The sequence below is a fragment of the Anarrhichthys ocellatus genome, unplaced genomic scaffold (assembly GCF_004355925.1).
Source record: "Anarrhichthys ocellatus isolate YVR2014 unplaced genomic scaffold, GSC_Weel_1.0 scaffold6, whole genome shotgun sequence".
Lineage (NCBI taxonomy): Eukaryota > Metazoa > Chordata > Actinopteri > Perciformes > Anarhichadidae > Anarrhichthys > Anarrhichthys ocellatus.
The window spans coordinates 8967919-8987160 of NW_022280036.1; the positions used below are offsets into that span (position 1 = coordinate 8967919).

Genomic DNA, 19242 nt, shown 5'->3' on the forward strand with positions numbered 1-19242 from the left:
GGGGGTCTCCCTTTACCATGGACCCAGCCAAGCCACCGGCTCATTCAAGACAGTAATTATAGCTTATTTATTATTCATCCTTGAGCTAAATAAGAGCGTGACATTTCAATAACAATAATAAGGGCAGAAAAAAGGCAGCACAAACTACAGATTTACTAATTGCAGTGCTCAGAGATTAAACGACTGGAAAAATGTTGTTATTTACTTATTCATAACATCTAGAGCAGCCATAAGAGCGTAGCAATGCACTTCACTGGAAATGAGTCTAAAGGGCTCTCTCATGATCTCCTTGGGGGACATAATCCTCAGCAAAACCAGGATTCCAAGTGTTTTGGGGGTCTGGATCTCTGAGCAAGGACTTAGTGACTTTCTCTCGCTGTTTTATTGTGACCATGTCTCATTAGAATGAGCGGTGCAATCTGGTGTGTGGTCTTAAATTTCAACAGATTTTTAAATATTTTCGGACACTATACTCAGTCATAGCTCAAGATTGACTGTATTTCTCAATATTGAGATTATCAGTTTATCCAGCTTGCATAAGGCCTTCGGTCCTCCTCTCATCCTCGTTCTTACACCCATCTTCCCACCTCTCCTTCCCCTAAGCTGAACTCTGAGGCACCTCATTAAGACTGCCAGCTCTTGGCCTCATTGGCTATGGCAGAGGTGAAGAATATCACATAATCATGAAGTGGAGATGGCATTAAACTCATCACAAATTATAGATGAGTTTTACTGTGTGGCGGGAGGCCTGGCAGACTAGTGCTTAACTTAAGTGACTGTTACAGGGGTCTGCAGACCCTTTTTTCCCCCTCTGAATCTGTCCCCATCCCTCCAACAGGAAGTAACATTCATTGAGACTGTCTGCACTAACATCGAACATTTGTGTATCATATACTGCATATTTCCCTTTTTTCTTTCCGGAAAATGCCACTTCCTGCCAAACTGTACAGGGCTTAGCTAGATCAGAAGACAGCTGAGGAGTGCAACTTTGTTTTATCCAAATAAGTTTATCAGTGGGGCACTTTCCGGCTCAATAAACATGGATATTGGTATGTTAAAATGCAGACTAGTGAGTATTTGTGTGGCTCAAGCTAGTGAAAGTCCATAAACAAACCCCATGACAGTTTTTATTGATTGGTTGTTGAATACCTATACCTGCCTTTGAATGTATTTGATCAAACAGAGATAACTTTGTTTTCTTCTGTCATTTGACAGACACTAAGAATAACTGTTTTTGATCATGCAGTTCCTATGTTAGGCCTCATAACTTCCATTATAGCACTAAGCTGACAAACAAACAAATAAAGACTAAGAGTAATGTGTGATTTTCCTTTGATTGTATCTATTTGCATTGATATCTTCCTTCCTGCCACTCAAAAAGTCCTTTACCTCCACCACTAACAGAGCAGTGTATAATGTGTCCCATTGCCATAGGGCAACAATACACTGTTATGTACCTTGCTTATTTTTCCTCTTAATGGGTTTGTCCTTGAATCTCAAAGGAGCCCTGTTAATACACTGCTATTATGTGAATCAAGCAGCAACAGACTGCAGACTGTGTAAATGAATAGTCAATATTTGGAGATATGGTAAAGGCATATTAAGAGACAAGTTCATCATGTGTAAATTGGTGCCTAGAATATTCCATCTCATGAAATATAAACAAGTGCATCTATGCTGTGTTCCTTATATTTTACACAAGTGCATTTGCTTACGTGCTTGGACATACACACCGAGAAGCAGAAACCTTGACCTTGCAGAATTGAAAGAAGGGAATAGCTGCCCAGTGACCAATATAGGGGGGGTGGGGGGGGGGGGTTCATCACAGGGCTGAAAAGCTTAGTCTCTCCCGTTCCTTCAGATAGCCTCCTCTCCCTCTTCCATTTCTAACCACGCAGACTCTTCATACCCTCATGAACCTGACTAGAACAGGAGGGGGAGGTTACACCACTTATCAGCTGATGCGGGACATGTCCTCAGACAGAACCATTGATTTTATTGATTGATTCATTTGCGCTTTTCCCATACGGTTGCCTGCTTGTAGTTTTTGTCAGGGGGGCTGAGCTTATACACAGAGTTATGGAATTTGGTTAAAGGGCTCGGTAGGACTAGGGGAGGGTCATTATTGTGACAGTGAAACAGAAATGGAAATGTTCAGAATGCCCAGAATCACGTTTATTCTATTCTTTCTATTTATCCCTCTATTAACAGAAAATGCATAAACAAGAAGGCAGTTATGCACTGACATGAAAAATACAACCGCCAGCTTCCCTTTTACGTCTTTTTCATGCAAATGGTGTGGAAACTGTCCACATGATTGCACACACAAGACTATACTTACAGGATCATAAGTGATACACAGACATACACAATGCCCTATCGCTCTCTCACCACACTCGTACAAACACATACACACTGACCAGATCACACCCCCTCGGGGCTGTGGGGCAGCTCTTGAGCGATGTCTCCCCAGGGGGCTGATATTTTATAGTTTGTGTCCATCAGTGCCGTAGCCCGGGGCGCCAGGGTTGACAGTAAGTGCTCTCAACACCGGTGACACTGATTCATCTGAGCTATGACACAGATGAGAGAGAAGGGGGGAGGAGGGACAACCAGAAAAGCAGCATAAAACACCTAGAGACCAGTTTATGCTTGTGTATTTTGTTTGTGTTTCCAGGTCCTCATGTTTGGTGTGTAAATGTGTACAATGCCTAACTGTATACCTTCCAGCGAACTGTAATGTTAGTGAGCGCCAAATTGTCTTACCTTTAGTGTTGGCTGGTACATGCAGTATATGGATGTTCACCACAACACACGGCTGTACTATGATATGTCAGTCTAATATAGGCTAGACCGGAGAGAACGGCTTGTGGAAAGGACTCCAATCTAACATGGCATTTCAATTTCTCATTCCCCCTCATGGCTGTGCTGTGCACTGCTGCACCTCTTCTACATATATATAGGGAGGATGCCTCTGAACCCCAGCCTTCTGCATGCGCATACTAAGCAATCAATGTGTCACCTCTTCCTGACAATCCTATTTTTTTTCATATGGGGGCCACGCTCATTTTTTCTTGTCAGCAGAAGGTAATTTGCTGTATTGTGATTCAGTCCCAAAACTTGGTGACGATGTGTCTTATAATTCGCTACCTCCCCTCTGTCTCCCCGGCTCCCTCTCAGCCCTCCTGCATCACCCACAATATGGAAAAAACGAAGGAAGCCCCCCAACCCCCACCCTATCTACACCCAACTACACCCCCATACCCCTGTCCCTTCTTTCCACACCAAGCCCGACATAGTTGTATCTGAGGCGCGCTGCTAAATTAGATAAGCGGGGCTGTGGCGCAGCGCCCCTGATTAATAAAAGATGCAGTGCTCCCGGGGGATGGCCCCTCTGAGGGCCGAGCAGAACCTACCCACACACAATGGAGTTTGCTGGCACACAATGGACGGGAAATGGAGAGAATGAACCAATCATGGAAATATAACATTTAAAGCAGAACTATCCTGTGACCCTCTGTAACATTATGCATGCATCATATTAGATAATAACTCATGTTGGAAGTGAAAAAAGAATAGAAAAATATTAATATATTCATTTATTTAGGAAGCATGGCCTGCTATTGACATATGTTGGATAGAACTGACGATTTCCTGCTGTTGTATGACATTTGCGTGTCCTTCGGCAGAACTACTACAAATTCATGGTCAGTTGTATTCTCGCCCCAAACAGTGCACATTTAACATATTGGTTATTATTCATTCTGCTAATGTTAGGACTGCTAATACCCAAAATATTAGAGGATCATATAAATTGGTGCCACTACATCGTGTTTAAAATACCTTTGTTAATAGTCTTGTTTCTCATCTAATACACTTATCAATGTGGGCTTCAATGCAACAGTTTAAAGTGGAATTAAACTAAATAACCACGCTCCAAGGTTATTCCTATTTGGAAAGAGTATTTAGCTCGTGCTTTTTACTGATCTCTTTCTGTAGTGGAGCTACCCATTGAAATACAACTGCAATGAAACATAATATTGTCAACATTGTTTTCAAAAGGATTAATTATGATGATCCAGCTAACGTCTGTACATATAATAACAGATAGAGCTTCCTAGAGTTTAGCGTTTAAATATATTGTTAACCCTTTAAAGACATATCTTCGACTGGCACAATTTCTTAAACCATGAAGTGTTCCCAAAATATATCTTCTTTAAGTTTGTGTGACTCGCATGTGTGTCGTGCAAAAAGGCTAACGGTCCCTCAGCTAGTTTTCACACCCACAGCATCACGTTGTCATGTCATTTCAGTCCTACATTAGCTCTATTCACATTCGTCCCCTAATGGCTTTGTTACCATGAGGATATTATCCCTCACACTACACATGTTTATAAGCCATCCAGCAGGGAGCCAGTTGCCTATGGAGACCGTTGTATATTCATCTGTTCCTTTCAAAATTCTTGCTGTAAATAGTGCATTAAACGTGTTCATTTTAGTACTCACATAATAACACCAAAGCATTCACTGAAACCTGCTTGCCCAACACCAACAGACAGGTTTACTAGGTGAACGCCAAACTACATCAGCACTGAACAATCAACATGGATGCATTGACACATAGCCTCATATGTGCGCATGTGCACTCATGCAGCCACACGGGTTTAGCAGACATGTTTCTCCTCTGCTCCGTGTTGGTGGTGTGTTATTGCTGCATGGATCATGAACACTAGAGCATTTATCTTTAAATAACCTCGACCCCTGTCCCTACTGAACAATAGCTAGATGCTTCTAATTTTCTGCAAGATAATGGTAGTCATATTGAGATGAAAAAGGTCAAGGGTTGGCTTGTGAGGTTTTGATTGGTTCGGAGCATCACGCTGCCCCTAGAGATAAAATGGAAAGTGATATTTCATTTATAGCACCACCCTTCCAGACTGACTCGTAATTGTAGGTGATAGTTCCATGAGGAGGCCCAGTTCTGCAATGATTAGAGTGCATCTACCAGTCAAACACTAAACACAAAAATGGCTACTCTGATGTTTTGCATCAGCAGTTTCTTTTATGATCAGAGGCAGGTGCTGTATAGTTTTCCACATTCTGTTTTTAATATGTAGTTTTTCCAATTTTCTCCCACCCCCTCCAACCAGCAAAGATTGATGGGATTTGTTTATGAATATGTATAAGATGTGCGCATGCAGTAAAACAGGACCTGCCTTTGACCTTCCTCTGCTCTCTCGTGAGCTACTGCTGTAACACTTTGCATTGTAGTGTTTTATAAAAGAAAAATATTCATTGTTCAAGTACATACTGTAAGTTATAACACTCCTTGCATTGACTCAATTCTCAGGCCTCCATATATTTATAATCATAAAGTGCAATCGTCCTTTATTCTGTATGTGCATCGATGGAGATGTGGGTGGATGTCGCTAAGGTGGAGTGGAGGAACCTACACAGAATTTTTTATTTTCCTCCAAGGTTCTGGGTAGCCTGGTGTTCAGTGAATGTAATATTTAATTCATGCTTTGACCACAATGGTTAGAGAATCGCCACTCGCTGGTATGTGAATGTATTGAGGACCAAACTATAGCTGACATGTGAGATCGACCATAGAGCCTGGGTGCACACGCAGCTTAGAGGATGCATATAATCATATAACCAAAGCACTCCAATTGCTGAAACCATTACACGCCAACAAATAATAAAGAATCTCTAATCCCATAATTTATGTCTCTTAATAGCAGTGACACTGACACCTACAACAAATTCATGACATAATTTTACATTCATATCATGTGTTTTATTATGTTGATTCCCAAAAGCATTATGAACCAACAACAGTAGATGAACTAGCATTTGGCTGACATTTTTTTGTTTTGTTTCACCCTTCTTGGCAGCTTCTGCATAATCTCTTTGGCCTGGTTTCTACATCGTTTCTTTTTTTTAATCCCAGCCTTAGGGCCGAATGCATCACTCATTATGCAGTGACCCAAACTGCATTTCCCAAACAGCGGTCCAGCCAGTGGGAGTGGCCTGAGCTTGTTGAGGAAGTTGCCCTTTAAGGTCATTACATTGGTCATGTGATAGGCCAGCGGAGCCCCTTGGGCCATATGACAAACCGAGCTGCCAGACCGAGGTGTGTGTCAGGGGTGTTTTTCCACAAAGCATTCTATAAAAGTGTAACTGGGCTGTATTTGCCCTTTCCTCCTGCTATGCGTACAGCCAACAGGCCCCTGAAGATCTCTTAAAAAGTGCTGATCCACAGAGCTGGACTGGAGCTCTGGTAATCCTTCTAGCTCTGCTCCACCTCCCCCCCAAGATCCCCATCCTCTGTACCTCCTGCTTCCTCTCTCACATTCCCTTACTGTCTCCTGCTGATGCATTGCGCTGATGTGAGCGACAAGGTGATGTGATGATGGGGCTTGTTTGGGCCCCAAGCTAATTACCACACATTAGAGCATGACTAAATAAATCTTAAGTGCCGCTAATTGCTTGGCAGTGAAAACAATAACTGTGGTACTTGCCCAGAGGCTCTGGGGTAGTGAGGGGCTGGGGCACTGGGGACCAGGGGCCCTGGCACTGGGCCAGCAGGAGACACCAGCACCATCAGTCAACTCTGCCTTCATGTTAAAGTCACACACCACTTGGCACTGTCACTACATGCACCATATGCCCCACACCCACCACATCCACCATCCGGTCCCCAACACAGTCCCTGCAGCCCTCACCAGCAAAGAATAAGCCATACATGACAGGCACAGACAAGCCCAGTCTTGTCTGTAGAGCCATCATACATCACTGCATTAATAAACATGAATTAGTAATGGCACAATTAGATGGGGTTGTTCTGACATTTACTAGTACAATAATGGTGTTCTCCTCTTTACAACCCCCTTTGGCCTGTACTGCAGCGCCATCAGATCTCAGACCTTTAGATGTGAGGGCTGGAAGGGGTAGAGATGTCCCACTTAGTATGTATCTTGCTCACAATAAGAAAAAACACATTTAAAGGATTTGAATCAAGATTATTTGTTCCTGTCTTCTGATAAAAAAATATATATATATATATATATTATTTTTTTAAACTCTCAAATATCCATGTCAGTATAGCCATAACAATCCAGTATTGGTCCGGCTTTACTCCGTCTGTATATGTGTGTAATGTGTGTGTTTGTTTCTCTTTTAGGTTGCATTCTGTTGTGTATGACAAAGACGTTTGATCAGCCTGTGCTGCCCATCAGATCTCCTGTGGCCAAAGGTATGTTCAACACAGACATCCCAGCAGCCCTACCCCACTGAATGTTGCATCGCAAAGCCTTTCATTCTCCCACAGTGCAGACAATACCATGTGCCAGCAACTACAACTAGTCTCATTTTCAGGGTTGGTAAATGTGAATTTCTGTGCGCCACAAAGGCAGTACAGTCACTCCACACAATCATATTGCAGAAAAGTACAGTCGATAAATAATGTAAATAAATACAAAATTGGCCTTTTCCGTTCCATCATAATCATGTTTTTTTTTCATTACCTGCTTTAATATGATTTTTCGAATCAATTAAGTTAAACATAGGGGTAAGGTTTTAGCCGTTGTTATGTTTTTGTGCCCAGTATTTAAATAGTTTGCAACAGTGCCAGATGATGTTTTATTAACACAATTTAAGGTTTCATCTGAGGAATAATATGCCTTTCAATCAAAGCTCCTGACCATAAACACATTAACCTGCAAACAGTATACCCATTTACAATGCAACTTGATCAAAGCTCTTATAAATTATTTTGTTTCAGATTTTTGCCATTTCTTCTTTACAGTTTTAATTATTTCTTGTAACTTGGAGTTTAATTTCCCAAAACCTGACAGGGGTGAATAGTGATGTGATCTCCGTGTCACGTTTATCCTCTTTTCTCTCCTGAACCAGTGGCTTCTCATTTGCACTGTCACTCTTCTGCAGTGTTTTACTGCTTTCCCAGGGGACTCATGCGCTTTTGTTAGCTTTTCTGTGAACACACACGGCCTAATTGGTTGATTAGTTCAGGTTGACTGGCCTGTTAATTGAATAGTAATTTAGATTTGATGTGTCTAATGAAGATCCTAATTTATGCTTTGGCACTCAACCAAGGGTTTGTTTTTGAGAGTAGGAATCAAACAAAAGGGATGAAAGGAAATAAGAAAATGATTCAGTGTCTCACTACTGCTTTGATAGCACATGAATTAACACTTTGTGTTAGGTGGTAACACTTAAGAGTGTTAATCTCCCTGAAATGAAACTGTTATTAACAATAGTAAGGCATTGATATGTAGTATAAGTGTTTAAACTATCCAGCCATTTGGTTATTTCTCCTAATGGGCAAAAATAACGGGCCTATTTCTCTATACCTTTGCATGTTAGAATGTTACCGACTGTAAATAATACACAAAAGGCAACAGATATCCCACCTAAATCAAGGTATCAATGTACTAACAGAAAGCAAATGAGAGCATGGCTGAGAAGGCTGGCAGCCATATTTAGCCTGTATGTTACACTGTGAGTCATTGGCATGAATTTGGCAAGACTTCAGCTTAGTTCATCTGTGGCACAAACTGATTTAGATTACAGAAAAGGTATTCATCAGCATTATTTGTACTACCATTAGTTTTCTTTCAAAGAAAAAAACATTTTTTTATGGCCCCTCCTTTCACAGAGACAGCTTTTCAGCCGTCTAACTGTGTGCTACAAACCCCATCCGCATAGTATACAAGTAAAATATTGTGTTTGCTAAATAACACTGCATTTGCGTTATATTTGACTCCCTTGCCAATCACATATTGCGGGCACATTTGTTAACAGCAATCCACATCTGATCAGGGTTTTATAAATGTGGACCAGATGTCAGGCCTGTGATCATTGGCTTTTCTTATATTTTTCTCCTCTCTGTGCAGCTCTATTCATCCTTGAGCTGAAAAACAGTCTTCTGCAACTGATAAACCCAATGAGATGTACCAGTCAATGATAATAAGACAAATTAATGCTTGCTGTTGCTGCACAGAACTCATAATCTGTGTGTTGTTTAACAACTCTAATGCAAGCAAGCTCTGATGTTTGAGTCTCCCTGGTTACCGTTACTTGTACTTTACTTGAGCTACATTTATCTTACGGGTTTAGCTCAAGGGAAGTACAAGTAAATAATTCCATTCAATTCCACAATATATTTGCATTTATATTGATTTTTTAATAAGTATGTTTAAATTGGACAATTAATAAAATACACTAAAAGAACATATATTCATGAATTATACATTCTCAATTTGTTTTGAGTGCAGTGAGTGGTGACAGAGAATAAATCAATAGAGTTATTAAAAATTCGGAAAACATTTTTGCGTTTTAGTTGTTTTTCTCCTGCTTTGAAAATGGCAGTGGAGTTCCAAAATCACAGTTTAATTGAAGTCTGTTGGCGACCATATTGAATTATTTCCTGTCATTAATTTCTTGTGTCAAAACAGTACACTGTTAAACATACACAACGCAAGTGTGGAACTGGGACACAGCCAAGGATCTTTTATGCCAAACACACTTCCATTGTGTACCGCACAACAAATGTTGAATTTATTTTACAGTTTAATTATATTATTATAGGCAATTATTGTCATTGTTTCTTTGAACTGCTTGTTCACAGAAGAGAGAACCTGTAGATTGTTGGCCTTTTTCTCTGAGTGTTCCCACACCAGAGTTCAGTGCAAAGTGAGTTCATGAGCATCAAGGTTCTCCCCGACAGTTTGGAGGAATATGGCTTTCCTCAAATCCACATTATGCACAAGGAAGTCACATTAAAAATCAATCAATGGAAACTTGATTTCCTATTAGCATTGGGGGGGATCATCCCAGAAGCCTTTTGGCTCCACCTCCAGTGCAGCGCAGCTTGGGGCCTTGAATCAACCATTCATTGCTGTTGTTGAGTGGTCCAGTCAGTTGTCAGCACAGTAAAATTCCAACAAAATTCAAAATATAATGAAAAGTAAATCCAATCCAAAGAATAGTCAGAAAACATCCCAGAGCTAGTTGTATTCACTCCAGCTCAAAACAGCAATAATCTATTATCTGCCGCAGTTTACACTATCTTTGAGCTTGAAATCAGTGTTGGATTATACATCCAACTTTGCCTTGATCAGAAATGTTCCTGTTACTTCCTTGTTGGATCTTTGTATCCAGGATGCAGGCTTTTTCTTTCGACCTTTGATTTTCTCAGGAATTTCCAGTTATGAGCTCATTAAGTGGTGGGCCTTCTCTGTCCCATGATGTCACCAAGGAAACTGCAGATCTTTGCTTCTTCTGTACAGAAGGCTTTTTTTTTTCTAGAGGAAACATTAAAAAAATCAAAATGTAATCAGTAATAAATAAAGCAGAATAATTGTTTTTTTTTCTGTGCAGAACGTCTTAATCGCTAACCATCCGCATTCCCCACCTCCCCTCAATTTCCGTTTAAACCTCATGCAATCATGCACACTTATGCACATGCAACAATGTACTTGACAGTGCTACATAGCAGGCCAAACTAGTGCAGGCATTAGCAACCTCAGGTGTGGGAATCACCCCCTTTCTTACACACATACACATCTCTTCGCACTATTTCTCCATCTGTCACTTACCCGCATACTTAAAGCAGTAGTCATTAGTCGCCCTCACCCTCCCCTTCTTAATGAGAAAGCAATTACCATAGGTTTCTCCCCAATCCCAGTGGCCTTGCAGCATTGTCCGAAACCTGCCTTCAGCTCTGCGTCGGCTTCTCTCTCAGATTCGCTTCTCTTCCCTTGTACCTCTTCTCCCTTTCACTGTGGCTGCAGACTCTCTCTCTTTCTCCATCCTCTCTGCAGCCTCTCTCTTTCGCTCCTCCCATCTCTGAGCTCTAGGCTGCTCTGGGTTTTAGACGGATCACTCTCACAATGGTTGATCAATACAGGTATTGATCCACTGGCAAAATGTTTATAAAATCATTCTGGGTAGCTGCAGTGCAGTGGGGAGGGGAGGCGGGACAACGTGAGGGCCAGCATGCCATGCCATTCGCCTGCGAGAGAGCCAGCGTGGACCTGATTGGCTGTCCGTCTACCCGCCTTGCCAGGAAGAGGGCTGGCATAGTCTGCGTTTCTTTGTCATTGTTGCTTGGAATACCACAGCCCTCCCCAGCTTACGCCGCTAAACTTTCCAGACCACCAAAGCAGAGTGCAGCAGTTTAACCTTCTCACTGCTCGATGTTGACTGCTTGCCAAGCAATGTCACACGCTCCCTTCTCCTTTCACATTAGCCAAGAAATGAATTTCCATAAATTAGCAAGCTCAAGGCAATCCCAGTCTAATGATCCACTGCCATTTCATTTCCAGTTTTCCCCCTATCTTAGCAGGGAAACAGTCTTTCTCCTTAATGTCGCCACGCTGTGGGAAATGTGTCATCTCAGATACCTTGCCCCTGTTTCACACACCAACAGATCAACACACTTAGACACACCAAGCTCATAGGCTGGCAGAGTGCAGAGGAACACCTATTCACAGCATGTCCCTGTTGTACTGTCATGAGGGAACAGGGAGCAGTCTGGGGACAAGTCATCCCCCTGGCTCACATCCTTGCCTCCCTCTTGACTCTCACACTTTGAAGCTTACTGTAAATTAAATGACTCAGCTCCAGTCTCTGTTGCTCCATTGCGGAGATCATTAGCAACATTAGCAGCGCACTCTAACCACAGCAGGCACACTGTTGCTCCACTTGGGAATGCTACTGACAGGCCAGCAAACTCAAACACTGGAACACTTGATTGCAGCACAACTAGATAGCAGATTCAAGTGACATGGTTTATCAAAGGCTTTGTAATCCAGGGAGGTGCTCTTGCTTATGTCTTGTTGAGTGATGTATGAGATGTTTCTGTACACAGAGAAGATAATCGCAGCATAGAACGTAGTGTGGTGTAACTTTTTCCAGAATCACAACTCCTGTTGAACCAGACTAACATCTGTCAGCCATGAGGCTAGTAAGCCTCTGTGACCTAGAGTCAACCTCACCCCTCTGGGGTGTGTAGCTTTGTCCGTCCCCCTCCCTTTCTGGCACCTATCATGGACCCAGATGCCCAGACACTGGCCCAGACACTGGCCCAAACCACAAAGTCCCAAGCCCATCTTCTATTAAAAAACAATGTTAAGCTAACTATAGGAGATGATCCGTATGATAGTAGCTGTCTACGTGTTGCATTCTTTTAATTAGCTGCAGCAGTTGCTTCTGCTTGGCGCATGGTGGAAAAGACCTGCTAGATTTCCTTAGGCCTCATCCAGTTCACTAAACCTGGAGCCCCAGGACATATGACTGGCACACATGTACACACACATGCACACACAGACAGACACGTGTAGAAAGTGTCACTCACACATATGCTGGAGTGGGGTAATTACTCTAACACATCCAGAACTGGCCACAGCCCATTCATTACCATAACATGTTGTAATGAAGTTAAATCCCTCATCATGTTGTCTGTGGTTGGGAAGTGGTGTGTGACTGAACTCAACTACTCCAGATGTCATCCAGGCTGTCTCTTTTTAGTGCTGCACTAGACTGAAGACATGCCATTCAGTACCCCACCTTTAGCCATTTCCTTCTTTTTCATCTCTGCTTTTTTACCCTGGTAAATCCATCTTTGTTTCTTCCTTCCTCCCTTATCCCATTTTTCACCCTCTGTTCCATCATCCACATACCCTCCCATCTCTAAGAGTGTGTTATTTATTTCATCTGAATGCAGGGGCTCTTTGGTGCATGCTTCTCACAGTAATCAATTTCAGCTCAGACAGCATAACCAAACAAAGCGCTGCACTCATTTCAGCATGGGCATAGATGTAACCCATCTCTCTCATTTTGTCCCTCCTGCTCCTTCATTGGAAGACATTTTGTTCTCACTCTGATGCCGTTATGTCAATCACTGCAGACATGTGGTGATGTGTGAATGCAGCTGCTAAATGACTCATGGCAAGCAATGATCAGTAGATACTATAGTTTACATCTGTTAATATATATGGCATCTTTGTTGAATACGATTGCCATCTTTCAGTCTGTGTGTATGCATGGAAGTATTTCCATTTTTACTCCGCTTTATGGCTTTTGGAGTACACAAGAATGTGTGCAGCATGTTGTTTCTGCATATTTTCATTCAGCATTTTCAGAATCTCATTGTCCTTACTGAGGGGGGGGGGGGGGGGGGGACACCATATAGTGTAGACAAGAAGCAGGTTTCTCCCACTGCTGTGTGAATGAGAATGACTCGAGCTGCCAGCTCTTCTGTATCCTTTTCTCTGCCAGCCATCCTCTTTGTACAGCGGTTGAGACCACCAGTTAATGCAGCCGCTGGATTGGCCTCTTTCCTTGCTCTGCTTTTATTGATTTCAGCCAGACACAGAGACAGACAGAAAGAAAGGGTCTTTTCAGGAAGAAGTTAAACGGTCAAGTAGCGGGTGGAGGGTGGCTTTCACCACTTTATTGACGAGGTGGAAAAATGTCACTATTATGGAGGCCCTTGCAGCAGATAGTGAGCTGATTGGATGAGTGCCCCCAGGTCAGAGTGGAGCACGTTCCCCCTGCAGCCAAACGAGAACAAATAAAAGGCCACAAGAATCCGCTTGAACTGGAGGTGAGGTTTCTCTCTACCAGGTCTCTCTGTAGGCAACATTGCTCTGGGTGTATGAGGCAAAATGCCGGGAATTTGGACCATGTTCTGATCTCTGGTGGACACCTGCCCTCTGATCTCTCTTCTAAAAGAATTCTGGCTTTGCAACATTTTATACCTTTAGGGACTTCCATGTTTTAAATGCTGCACAAGCCCGCAATACATACAGATGTTGAACTGGTGCTACATTGCTAGAGCAAAGGGTGAGAGATGAAGAAATTGATGTGGAATACCGAGACTGATGGTGGTGGTCAAGCGGGTCACACAGACACACATAGCTATAGATGCAGCCATTTAAAGACACCAAGGCAGACATATTTTGGCAAAATGGCTGACTGGGGGAGGACTGGCCTGTGTGTGACATCTATGAGTGGTGGCTTCACAAAAACTGAGAATAGTCATTGTTTTATGTGTAATTGAAAACAGGATAACACAAAACGTGGTGCAAGAGCAGAGAGAACACCAGGCTCACTGAATCATATGACATTGGGCAGGTCTCTCATTGTTGATTGCCCCTGAAGACGGAGGGAAAAGTTAATTTATATAAAAATGTAAGAAAATAAAAGGGAAAAGCATTATGGGATATTTGCAAAAGGAAGCTGGGGTTACAGCATTGAATCTGACTTGTGAGGGATATGGTCGTGAGTCGTGAATAAATGGGGTTCAAATACAAGGCTCTCCCAGGCCCTGCCCTCTGACGTCAATCAGTCTAATTACCCCGGCATATCATCTGGCTGGCTCCTCCTCGCAGCCCAAGACAGACCTCTGGAAAGGTCAGCATGCCACAGCAGAGACAGAGCAGTGCTTAATCAGAGGTGAAATGGTTTCTTTTCCAAATTGATTCCAGTTCGGATCAGACAAGAGTGTCTTGTGTTGAGCCACTTAAAGACTTAAGGGAAAGGCAGCAGGCGCTTTTAAGGGGAGCTTTTAAAACAAGACATTAACAAATAAAAAACTGCTCTGGTGACATCTGGACCAGGGCCCAAAGAGCAGTGGGCCATATGAAATATCTGTCTGTCTGCCTCTATCTTCATCTTTTTCCACTGTGTATCTCTTTATCTTCTGCTCTGCATGGGACACAGTACACATTCACATATGGACGCACATACTCAAATGAACTGAGGGAAAATTCATGCGACTCTGCAGGATATGTTATCCCTCTACAAAACTTGCGAAGTCCCTTTTATAATGTTGACACAAAACAGTACGAAATAAATATTTTGTCTTCTCTCTCACAAAGTAAACTAAGTACCATTAACACTGGGCCCCTGAGGCGTTATATCTTTTTACACTCTCTTTAAAACTCTTTTTACAACAGGCTTGTCACAGCCATGTATACATAGAAGGAAACATCTGAGCTCGCCCACACCCCCTCCACACACACATCTGCACACTGCACATTCACCAACTCCCTTATGCTGAATGCATAATATATGTAATGAAATAATGTTTCCAGTGGGAATGGTTGTGGCTGGGGGATGGAGATGTGTAGTGAATATCAATGTGGCTCCCCCCAGACTCCCTGGTTCAATTGGTGTGATGGTGGGGGGTAAATGAGTATGTGGGAGTGAGAGAAGCTTTATCCCTTTGCCCAAAGCTACAGTGAGGAGTCCAGACGGATAGAGGAGGGGTTCTTCACTGGCCCACTCGGTCATTATGAACTTCAGATTTGTACATTCCAACTGATGGTGCTTCCTCTCTTGTCCCTTACGTCCCATGTCCAAGATACATACATGCGGACTACATACTGTACTTTTCATATTAAAAAAAAATATCCAAAAGCATGTTGCATTTGTGGCAAATAGATACACAACCCACTGACAGAGAATTGACTCTCCACTTCATATGGTGGCCAGCTCTGCTATACCACAGACACCAGGTACACAGGTTTGACCCGCTCTGAACCACAGCTTCTCCAGGAAAAGCTCAATGAAAATCAACGGAGAGACAAATTACATTTTCCCCTGTGCCTCACCTTGACTGACTCAAGTGAGCTCATCTGTTCCATCTTGTCAGAGTGGAGATGCTGTGTCTCTGTCAGCCGGTGCTTTGATGTTTTAAACATTATCATTAATAATGTTTTCAGCATCAAAATTAATTGCTTTGCTACTGTGTCCTGCTCTCTTCATCCTAAGCTGAAGCATGCATAAATCAAGACTAACTACCTTTGTCTTGAATTTTGAGGTCAGAAATTTAGGATGAGACCAAACTTGAGTGTGGCCAAGTAGTGCAGGCTCTGTTTGTTTATATCTGTGTGTGTGTGTGTGTGTGTGTGTGTGTGTGTGTGTGTGTGTGTGTGCTGCATTACATGAATTTAGATGTAGCATTTGAAATATTTATCATATGTCATATGTTAGAACATCTGTCATTCATGTTGAAGGATGGGGGATTATGTGAACATATGTTGCGGAAAGTATAAGTGTATGTATGAGTTTCTGTCAGGACTGGAGGGGTTTTGGGTACTTTGTCATGACGTCCATTACAGTCTAATGATGAAATTTGAGCAAAAGATGCAGCACGATCTAGAACGCTTGAACTTTTGCCCACATAACTGAAATGCCATTCAGACATGACTACTTTTTTTTTCTACAACAAAAGTTGAAATATTGGAGCTGTCAGTGAGTTAGCTTTGGGATGTCGTTCATTGCAGGATGTGGTGACTTGAATTAGTTTGGATTAGACGCTGGAGAGGTATTTTTGTGACTTCCAGATGTTCTGTTATCTATAATTCCCAGCTGTGTTCTGAGAAGTTAAATGAGCTGGAAAGTTTCTGTCCACGTTCTGTTATACTCATCAAACTCAGGGAAATGTAATTACGGCCTTTTTGAGATCACATCGCCTAGCAACTCACTCCCAAATAAACAGTAAAGAATTGCCTTCCTTTTTCATTTAGCCACACCTCTTATCTGCCAAGCACCTCCTCCTGAGTGGCTTTGGCTCTGCCCAGTCTCTGGGGCCCCGCAATGTGAAGACAGGGTGAGGAATGTGTGAAGCATCCAAGGAAACATGAACTGCTATTTTCCCACAAGTATGAAAAAACAGAGGCCATGGCTGTGGAATCTTTCTGACGCAATCAGCTAGTGGGATGGCTGCTGTACAGTTGGGATTTGAACAGGGGCTCAGGTCAGGCTGTTGTTAAAGCTGTATTCTTAGGACTTAAAGATCTAAGCTGGACCGTGGTGGGTTAGGGATCTGCTGACGAGGGCAAAACCTGACGAGCAAAACTGGATGGAAAGATAGCAGGAGCTGTTGGATGGCCCCATTTTCGAGCACTTCATTGTTCCTGCTATTTCATTTTTAACAGGCATCTGTGGGGCAGCCTATTAATTGTTTGTTGGTCAAACCATCATTAAAAAAGCAGACAGTAGGGTGGCTTTTACAGAGATGTGAGAGGGAGCAGAGAGCTGAAACAGGAGCGAGAATCACTGAAGAGGCCCCACGAGGCCCTCCTAGAGACCCAGATGATTACCAAGCTACCGTTGCCTCTGTAATTCTTCATACATTAAGACACACGGTTGAAAGGAATTCCCAAACACAAAAACAGAGCAAACTTCAATGAGTCTCTCTTTCTTTCCTGATCTAATTATCGCTGCCCCCATAAACGCTGTTATATTCATCATAGTGCTCAGTATTTATAGGGTCTGTTTTCATCATAGTAATAATGTCACTCTGGAATTCCCATGCAGAGGGAGAGAGACATACATCATAGAGTATATAGAGGAAGCAGCTGGAGATGTGGAGGGCTGCTTCTTGGATCCAGATATCATTTGATGTGAAGAAGGCCACAACAACAGGACTGCTCCACCACCTCCCTGCAAATGCCCCCCTGTTTTGTCTGGACTTTCCCCTGCCTCTCCACTGTGGAGTCTCCAGATAGACGGGGTTCAGCTCGGCGCTAACCTCTGATCCTTGTCTGGGCCTTGCCTCGGTCCTGGAGCTGGCACAGAGCCTGTCCCACTTTCTTAGGCCTTTTGGAGCTTGGAAAACCTACACAAAAGCATTAATCTTCCTTTCTCATTTGTTTTCTTTCTGTATTAATAGTCTTTCTGTCTTTCTTTCTTTCTTTCTTTCCACCACACAGCTTTTCAAGTCTGCATCCAGCTAACTCCGCTCTCCTGTTCCCTCTTTCAACTCTCCATCTCTCTCTGCCCCCCTCCACTGCCAACCCACCCCTTTTCCAAAAGGAGCGCACTGCCTCCTTTTCTCTGCCCCCACAATGTTGCTCCCAGTATTTGGGTATATATTTAACACCCACATGTGAGGCCTGGTGAAAGTGCCTGGGGAATGGAAAGGAAAACAAGCATGCCCTCTCTCCCGGCCCTTTAGTGCTGGTCTGCTATAAATACCTCCGGGTGGCGCGCCGGTTCCAGCACCAGTGGCATGGGAACCTCTCTCCCTCCTCCGGTCCATTGCCCGGCCACTCAAGACCAGTCTGGGACGGCTTTAGCTAGCAGGCTGCTTAAAGGGTGGGTGCGTGGGTAGGTGTGTGCAATATGGGCGGTGTAGGGAAAACCGTTTGCAGTGCTGTGGTGGTCTTCCTGCATGTTTTGTCTGCTTCTCTGAGGAGCATCCCTGTGTCTTCTCCCTTTCTCCCTTTCCGTCATCTCCCTTTTCAAAAGACTTCATGTATACTGCATTTATGCTGTTTTGCCTTATGAAGATTGTATGAATATGTGCTTTTCAAACTGTTAAAAAGAGATCCCCTTTTCTTCACTGCGGTGAAGCGTTTGTTATGTTACTCCCCCAAAAATTGATTTAGACTTTTCAAAGGTTTGTTCTTCACAGTGCTGTCTCTCTGTGTCGATGCACGACAGGCTCAGCTCATATTTCCAGAGTTTGAGATAATAGTTTTAAACTGACAGACTAAACATGTCTCTCCCCGGCTGTTCCACTTCTACAGAGTAAATAGTTTTATGTGCACAAACACGCAAACTGGGTGACTGACTTAGTCTAATGATTATTTCTTTTTGGTTTGTGGGGGTTCAGGAGAATTTTGCTAGGTTGTAAGTTAAAGGATATGGGCGTAAGGCCTCTTGCTTTCTCTGCCTTTTCTCACAAAAAAATGTTGGTTAGCTGTTATTTTTGTACAGATGCAGCGCAGACAACATCCTCGTGCTGTATGCCTCATCTTGTGTTTTAGCCCATGAATATACTGTTTATCGTATAGATTTAGTCATCAATAAATATTGCTATTGATTTTTAAAAATAGATTGTGTCAGTTAAAAAAAAAGAGATACTATACATCAAAGCATTTAGTTTGGTCATTTAACCGAGTCTACAGATTAAATGTCTCTGTTCCCTTTCCCCCCTCACACCTCTTAGCATTCTCCCTATGTCTCTTTTTCTCTCCCTTTCTTAATACTCTCCTTTCCTCTCACCCACCCCTACAAGGCTCACTTGTTATTTTTTCGTACAAGGTCCTGTAATTAAGTTTGACATAAGCACAGGGATTAAATATGCGGTTGAGGAGGGAGAGAAAGGAGCTCTGTTACAATCTCAAGGCCAGCTGTAAAATGGAACCAGATTGCGACACTTGGAGTTGGAAAGTTTGGGAAAGGTGCCGAGACTGGAGC

The 19242-nt window shown here is 42.8% G+C and overlaps 1 protein-coding gene and 1 long non-coding RNA gene across 4 annotated transcripts in view; one reads left to right on the top strand and one right to left on the bottom strand.

Annotated features, from left to right (window-relative positions):
• Window positions 1-19242, top strand: part of zfhx3b (zinc finger homeobox 3b) — a 286091-nt gene that overhangs the window by 108833 nt on the left and 158016 nt on the right. For 2 of the 3 annotated variants that reach the window (XM_031846039.1, XM_031846038.1), the window contains exon 3: window positions 7187-7258. The gene's annotated coding sequence lies outside the window, so the exon portion shown is untranslated. Of the gene's footprint in view, window positions 1-7094; window positions 7259-19242 lie in introns of those variants that run through there. The other variant, XM_031846040.1, reaches the window with a different exon arrangement.
• LOC116382762 (uncharacterized) lies at window positions 9188-10844 on the bottom strand. Its single transcript, XR_004212738.1, has 2 exons — window positions 10689-10844; window positions 9188-10328 (listed from the first exon to the last, which is right to left on the bottom strand). It is a non-coding gene; the product is annotated as an uncharacterized LOC116382762 (long non-coding RNA).